Source organism: Natator depressus, chromosome 2 (genome assembly GCF_965152275.1).
Source record: "Natator depressus isolate rNatDep1 chromosome 2, rNatDep2.hap1, whole genome shotgun sequence".
Lineage (NCBI taxonomy): Eukaryota > Metazoa > Chordata > Testudines > Cheloniidae > Natator > Natator depressus.
The window spans coordinates 260214456-260223001 of NC_134235.1; positions in this window are offsets into that span (position 1 = coordinate 260214456).

Genomic DNA, 8546 nt, shown 5'->3' on the forward strand with positions numbered 1-8546 from the left:
GGGTGCATAATGAATTGATTGGCTGTGGGGTGGGCAGATGGGGCACAAATAAATTCATTAGAATGGGGGAGGACTCTGCAACCTCAGGCATTCCCTGAGAGAGAGAATGCTGAGTGGGGCCAGAACTGCCCTGCTCTGTATGTGTGGGAGCGTTGGCAGCCCTGGTGGCTTCCTGCCCCCAGCAACGCACCATGGCGTGTGGGTAGTTCCAAAATCAAGAGATCAAAAAACAGCACCATGATCTTTAAACAGCTCTCCTCATCGGGGGGCCAGGCTCCTGAGTTCTGGGTCTGACTCCTGATATTTGAATTGTGAAGTGGGCCATACTGCACTTTATGGTTAATAGCATCAAAGGGAATCTCAGTTTCTCCCCCGCCCCCACCCCAAGCACTGATCCGTGTGTGAGCTCCCTTCTCAATCAGGCAGGAGGGCTTTACATCTGTCTTCACGGCAGAGGAGGTGAGGGAGATTCCCACACCTGAGCCATTCTATTTAGGTGACAAATCTGATTATTGTCCCCGACTGAGGTGTCAACAGAGAAGGTTTTGGAACAAATTGAGAAATTAAACAATAATAAGTCCCCAGGACCAGCTGGTATTCACCCGAGTTCTGAAGGAATTCAAATGTGAAATTGCCAAACTACTAACTCTGTACCAGATGACTGGTGGGTAGCTAACCTGACGCCGATTTTTTTAAAAGGTTCTAGAGGCGATCCTGGCAATTACAGGCTGGTAAACCTAACTTCAGTGACAGGCAAACTGGTTGAAACTACAGTAAAGAACAGAATTATCAGACACATAGATGAACATGATTTGTTGGGGAAGAGTCAACACATCTTTTGTAAAGGGAACTCACGCCTCACCAATCTATTAGAATTCTTTTAGGGTGTCAACAAACATGTAGACAAGGGTGATCCAGATGCTACAGTGTACTTGAACTTTCAAAAAGCCTTTGACAAGTCCCTCACCAAAGGCTCTTAGGCAAAGTAAGCAGTCATCGAATAAGAGGGAAGGTCCTCTTCTGGATCAGTAACTGGTTAAAAGTCAGGGAACAAAGGGCAGGAATAAATGGTCAGTTTTCACAGTAGACAGCGATAAATAGCAGGGTCCCCCAGGGGTCTGTGCTGGGACCATGGCTGTTCAACATAGTCATAAATGGTCCGGGAAAAGGGGTAAACAGTGAGGTGGCAAAGTTTGCAGATAACATAAAATTATTCAAGATAGTTAAGTCCAAAGCAGGCTGCAGAGAGTCAGAAAAGGTTCTCAAAAGACTGGGAGACTAGGCAAGAAAATGGCAGATGAAAATCAATGTTGATAAAGGCAAAGTAATGCACCCTGGAAAACATAATCCCAACTCTACATATAAAATGATGGGGCCTAAATTAGCTGTTACCACAGAAGAAAGAGAACTTGGAGTCATTGTGCGTAGTTCTCTGAAAACATCTATTCAGTGTGCTGTAGTAGTCAAAACAGAGAACAGAATGTTAGGAACCATTAGGACAGGGATAGATAATAAGACAGTAAATATCATAATGCCTCTATATAAATCCATGGTACACCCACAGCTTGAATACAGCGTGCAGTTCTGGTCACCCCATCTCAAAAAAGATCTATTGGATTTGGAAAAAGTACAGAGAAAGGCAGCAATGCTTAAAGGTATAGAACAGCTTCTGTATGAGGAGAGACTGAAAAGAGTGGGACTGTTCTGCTTAGAAAGGAGCCGACTAAGGGGGATCTGACAGAGGTCTATGCAGTCATGACGGATGCAGAGACAGTGAATAAAAAAGTTTCAGAGTAACAGCCGTGTTAGTCTGTATTTGCAAAAAGAACAGGAGGACTTGTGGCACCTTAGAGACTAACCAATTTATTTGAGCATAAGCTTTCATGAGCTACAGCTCACTTCATCGGATCCAGTGAAGTGAGCTGTAGCTCACAAAAGCTTATGCTCAAATAAATTGGTTAGTCTCTAAGGTGCCACAAGTCCTCCTGTTCTTTTGTGAATAAGGAAGTGTTATTTACCCGTTCACATAACACAAGAACCAGGGGTCACCCAATGAATTAATAGGCAGCAGGTTTAAAACAAACATAAGGAAGTATTTCTTCACACAATGCACAGTCACCCTGTGGATCTCGTCACCAGGGCATGTTGTGAAGGCCAAGACTACAACAGGGTTAAAAAAAGAATTAGGTAAGTTCACACAGAGGACAGGTCCATCAATGGCTATTAGCTAAGACGGTCACGGACTGCTAGAAGCTGGGACTGGATGACAGGGGATAGATCACTCAATAAATTGCCCTGTTCTGTTCATTCCCTCTGAAGCCCCTGACACTGGCCACTGTCAGAGATAGGGCACTGGGGCTAGATGGACCACTGGTCTGACCCAATCTGGCTGTTCTTCTGTGGCACACTGAGCAAACTGACCCAGTGTGGGACCTGCCAAGCTCACTGCTGGAGCCAGTATCCCCGCAGAGCCGCTTTCCCACTCTGTCCCCACCCCCAAAAGCAGGGAGCTGGGGAAACTGCCTAGCGGGGGCGCTGAGCAGGGGACCCATTGTGCAGTGCTGGGGTCCCTCAAAGAAAGCTGCTGCTAGAAGATGCTCGTCCTCAGGGCAGGAGCAGCCAGGTGGACTGTGGGCGGGGCTAGGGTGGAATGCTGGAAAAGGGGTGTGGCCTGAAACTGCCTGGTCCCTGCCCCCAGGTTTGGGGCCTCTGTTAAGATCCAGTGTGAAGATGAGTACAGGGCATTCTGCTCAGGTTACTCCCTGTAGCTCCCTCTCGGGTAGGGGCCCATCCACCGGTGCACAGCAGGGGTGCCCTGTCAAGGGCCACGTCCACACCGTGCCAGGAGCCTGCGCCCGGTTTGCATGAAATGGGGCAGGTCGTGGCCTCCAGCCCCAGGACACCCCTGTGCACGCCATGCTGCCGCGTGAGCCTCGCGTCCGGTGAACTTCAGTGGGAGAGTCCCTTGCGTCAGGGCAGAGTCAGCTCTGAGTCAGACCTGCCGAAGCAGGAGCGCTTCACCAAGGCAGCTCTAAGTGGGCACTGCTGATTCATCCACACAACCCCCTTTAACCAGCTGCTGTCTGTCGGTGCTGGACACACACTTCACTGGTCAGTTCCAGAGGCCGCCAGACTCGGGGCTGGAGGGACAAGCCACTGGGGAGGGGCTAAAGGTGGGGGGGTTGATGGGGAAAAAAACAAGCAATTAACATTTTTGTCTCAACCTCAGTAAGAATAGGCTCCTGCCTGCTGCTGGCTTTCTATTCTGGGGCAGCCTTTGTGGAAACGAAGGAGAGGAGGGGAAGCTGCTGGCACAAACACCAGAATAAACTTCTTACAGAGCACAGAAATAGATCCCCGAGCAAACGGGGGGACAGAACCCGGGGCTCAGCGCTCGGGGTGAGCGGTACCTGGTGTCTAGTGAGAGCCGTGCAAGGAGGAGAAGTGGAGGGGGCTAATTCTTCATTCTTTGACCCCCAGGGTTGCAGCTGGGACTCCCCTGAAGTCAACAGTGGGATGTGGATGTGTCAGAATGGAGAATCGGGCCCCGATGCAGCAGCCCATTCTGCACGGATCAGCAGGGCTAGCATCCTCTTTTCAGGCCTGCCACCAGAGGGGGACATACTCCCTGACACTTGAGCAGCGGGTCTGGTCCCATCCAGCAGGGGGCAGCGGTAGACGCACACACGTATGTTGTACAGGTGGTACGCTACACGCAGCCCCACGCAGCTCTGGCTGGCACAAGAAACCCCAGGCTGGAGGGTGCAGTTCTAACTTGTGCTGACTTCAGGGGGTGACTCGCCGACTTACGGACAGACAGGTTCAGCCTCGTCAGAGCCAGCCAGCCGGTGGCACTGCACAATCGATTCCCAAGGGCTGGGGTGTGCACCAATAACGCTGCCTCGAGCAGTGAACGCTCATTACCCAACGGGAGGCAAGCAGTGGTGACATACTAGGGCCCAGCACCCAGGCTCACCATGTGTGCCAGTCACAAATCCATGAAATACCAGAGGGGACTTGGCCTAGTGGATAGAGCACTGACATGGGACTCGGGAGACCTGGGTTCTATGCCCTGCTCTGCCCTGGGCCTGCTGCAAGTGACAGCCCCGCTCTCTGCCTCAGTTTCCCCATCTGTAAAGAGAGGCTAACGATGCTTCTCTTCTCAGTCACCCAACCTGCCTCACGCTCTGCAGTGTCCAGGCCAAGCCCCCACAGTCCTGCCTGGCTGTAGGGTTTCTCTGTACATGTGCTACATGGAAACAGGGTGGTTTCTTGCCCCCCATTTGCATGGTGGGGCAGGGTTCAGAATGGTCCAAGTTTGGGTGGGTTGGGGAATGGATCGGTCCTGAGCTGCAGAACCCTCCCAGCTCCCGTCAGCACAGAGAAGCCTGGATCTGAGCCCTGGAGAACCATGGTCCAAACTGTGCAGCTCGGGGTCTGGTCCCTTCCCCCTCCCCGTGTTAGCTGGTCAGGGGTGGCTGGCCCAGGCTTGGCTTGGCTCACTGGAAGCTGATGGCCGGTAAGAGGAGAGAACCGGCTTTGCCTCCCTGTGTGGAAACAAGCCCTGAGGACCTCCCTCTCCTCTCAAGGATGGCGGGCCGTGTTCTGTTCCCTCCCATGCGTGTGCGTGGAGATAAAAGTGCAGAGGCGCCCACCCGTGGCGTGACTGGCCAAGTGCATGTGCTAGGCAGAGATGGCCCCGTGCAGATGGGTGCGCGCTCGGGGCACAGCTGGAGCCGCAGGCCGGCTGGCTGGAGTGATGAGCTGTGGGGGGAGAAGCATCCCTGGGGAGGGGAGAAGGGGCAGCCACCGACTGGGGGAAATCTCAGGCCATAGCAGCATCTTGCAGAGGAATAAGGGAAATTCCAGTGCTGGGGGAGCAGCCCAGGAAGAAAGAGAGACAGAGCAGGGATCGTGCAGAATCCTGAGAGAAAATCTCTGCTTCGGAGATGGGTTAACAACAACCACGGGACCGGCCCAGCTGGGACGGGCAAGTCTCTGGCCTGCTCTTTGCTTCACCCTCTGGCGCCTCTCACTGAGCATGTTGCCAGCTCCCCTCGGGGACGGGCAAATGCTTTGGCAAAGAGGGTGGGGCGTGAAGGTGACACGGTCACCCGGTGGGTGAGGCAATATCAGTGACAGATGTTGGGCCAATAAAAGCTAGGAGCTCACCCCGCGTATGTGTCTAATATCCTGGGACTGACATGGCTACACCAACGCTGCCTGGTGACATCGGGGGTCGGGGTCCCAGAGTCCCTGCCTTGGGCTCTGCCATTCATCCCTGGCCCCTGGGCACGGGACAGCCAAGCAGAGCTGAAGGGCTGGGTCCCCGACAGAGTGGCGCTCCCCGAGGTTGCACGACCCTGACAGCAGTGCCAGAGGACAGAGGCGAACAGCTCCAAGATCCAGGGCGTTGGTCCGGCCGTGACTGGGGAGTCAGTGGTGGTTGCAGACTGCGAGCCCTGGTATAACGTGCTCTCGGCGGCTCATCCCAACCACGGAGACTCGTCCCTCCTCTGCGCCCTTCCTGGTACCAGAGGCCAGCCAGCACAGGGGCCCAGCGTGGCCCCGCAGGAGGTGAGTCCTTGCAAGCAGTGTCACTCCCAGCAGCTCTTCCTGCAGCCTCCTCAAGGCTGGGAGGCAGCTGGGAGACATGAGGCTGCAAGAAGGGGGTGGCCCTAGGAGGCCCTGAGGAAGGAGAAGCCTGCCTGGGCAACAATCGGAGCCCGGAGCCGAGGGGAAAAGGGGAATTTTGGGTGGTTGATACTCCTCAGGCTGGGGATGACGCCAGTGTCTCCCAGGGAGAATGTGCCCCTTCCAAGGGCGGGAGATTGATAAACCCACCAGAACTAGGAGAGCAAGAGAATCCTGCCTGCTCCCATCAGGCCTGCCCAGGAGAGACACCCTCCCCCCCCCCCCGCACTGTCACTCCCTCCCAGGACACCTAGCAGGAATGACCGGCCCCTCTAGTGCAAATCTGTCCAGAGGCTGGCTTGGTGTCCCCTCAATCGCAGCTTTTTGTCCCTCTCTTCCTTCTGCTCTGAGCTCCAGGCTGCTGCTTCCAGGCCCGGGGGGACTGAGCACAAGGAGAGAGCGTCATGGCAGGAGCAGACACCCAAGTCATGGAGCATCCCATAACGCCTGCTGCTGCCAAGAGAGATGCTCCTACCCCCCCATGGCCATCCCAGTGATGCTGCTGGCTGGGGCCCCATGGGACGGCATCCTGAACTTGGGGCCTCTGTGCTACACACTCACCCCCAGCCCCCAGGGCAAAGCACAGCTGGCGGGTGTCTGCTCATAGCCTAGGGTAGGGCTGTTTGTTGTGCTGGGTGCCATAAAAAACAGTCCTCCTCCCACCCCCCCAAAAAACACCCCTGCCCTGTGTAATGTGTCTGAGCAGGGCTGGAGCCAAAAACCTTGGCGCCACCTGCTGGTCACTTGAGTTTAGTGCATAGCAGACCGCCGAACTCATAAAAGCCATTTGCAAATGGGGCACGATAGGGGGCGCTGCGGTTACTTCTCGTGAAGGTTGTCGGGAGGGGGTGGGGGAGTCGGCTTGTGTTCACATGTAAAGTATCCTCTTCCCTGTGGTGACTGAGGAACGATCAGGATCTACAGGAAGCTGAAACCCCGAGGAAGGGATTGTGAGTCAAAGCTCTGGCGTTGGGTTGGTTTTTGGTGCCCATTTAACTCAAACACCCAACAACCGCTTGGGAGAGAAGTCCTCTTTGTGAAAGATGGCCCCTTGCTGAGCCGGACCCAGTCGAGGCTTGCAGTTCTCTAAGAAGTCCTCCAGCAGAAACAGATGCAAAGGCCTCAGAGCTCTACTAGCTCTGGGGTTAAAAGAAAAAATATGGTTTTTGAGAGGCCCCCAGAGGCACGAATCTTGGTCGTTTGGGTTTCCCTTTGCAGGTCACTTTAGAGATGAGCAGAGTTAGGAACCTTTATGCACCCAGATAAATCCCCATCCCTGCCCCCCATAAATCAGGGCATAGGGTCACACAGGGCTAGTGAGCATAAGCCACCAGACACACACACGCAAATGCGGGCACACACAGGCATGCACACATGTTGCATACAGGCTGCCACACTCCCATGTGTATACAGGGATACGGACAGGAATGCCCCACAAACTGAGATCTGCCTTTCCAGCTGTGCTTGTGGCCACATGCAAGCACATCTGCGAGGGGTGAAGGCACACAACTGCAAACACACTTACACACACATACACAACTACAGAGTCACACACATGTACATGCATACACACCATGCTCCTAAGCACCAACAGGCCTCCTGCCACAGTGAGGTGAGTGCCGAAACCCACCCATGGGCCTGCACAAACTCACACGAGTGGCTGGAACAGAGAAAGAGGCCTGGTTTCCCACCTGCAAATGCTTCAATGCTTTGGTTCCTCCACTCTCCCTCTCTCCTCATGGATTCCACTTTCTTATTCTCCATCTCCAACCCTTCCCTCTACTCCCCTGCCCTTTCCCTGTTCTGTTCATCCCTCATCTCCTCTTCCTTCCCTCCTCCTCCACTACACACCAGTCTCTTTCCTCAGGCCTGGTCCCTTGTCACAGGGAAATCGAGGCTGATCTACAGCACATTGGGCTAATGTAGGCAGTGGTACTCTTCCAAGCTCCTCCCACCATCAAAGCTCCTCCCACTTGACACCAACATGCTCCAATACTATGGCAATGGGCAGATGCCATCATGGGCACAGGCTAACCATCTAGACCCCATAGCCGAGTGACCCCAGATCTCAGAGAGGGCATCACCCAGGTGCCAACCCCAGCCTAAGCCAGGAGAGAGAGACTATGATTAAAACCATTCTCTGCCCTCTCCATTTCTGCCCCCAACCATCCTCTGAGACTCTCGTCCTTCTCACACTCCCCTCCCCCCATCTCCCAGCCATCCTCTTGGGACCGGGGTTGGAGCGTGCAGCCCCTCCGGCTGCAGGTGATCAGTGCCCACCTGGGCAGATGGAGAAGTGAATCATGTCCAGGTGTTACCCTCCAAACACGGCTGAGCTGATACCCCCACCCCACCTTGCCCCCCCACCCCCAGTCTCTATCTTCTATCCAGGGCCAGCACTGCCATGCTTGGGTTCATCTCCAATGGGACAGGGCCCTTGGGCGTCCAGAAGAAATGGGATCCATAATGGAATCATGGTTGGGCTTGGAAAACCCAGATCCCAACCAATCCTACCTTTGGATGGTGCTATGTCCCTCACCAAACCCCCCCACCGCCCCCCAGCTTCCTTCAGGCTCATGTCCATCTACTCAAGCATCAATCCCCAGCTCCCTAAGTCAGATGTGCCCAGCACCCTGGTCTCGGTCCCTGTAGAGATGAAAGGGTTAATCTCAGGAGGGACTTCCCAAGCTGCTCCTCTTCCTAGGCAGGGTACCCTCTCCTCCGCCTCCTCTTTGGTTGCCATGGAAACAGAGTGGGGAGCCAGGCGGCGAGGGGGGGGGCGGCACTGAGTTCTGTCCTCCCCCGGCATGTTCGTGTTCCGCAGCGAGGAGATCAATAATTCACAAACGCCG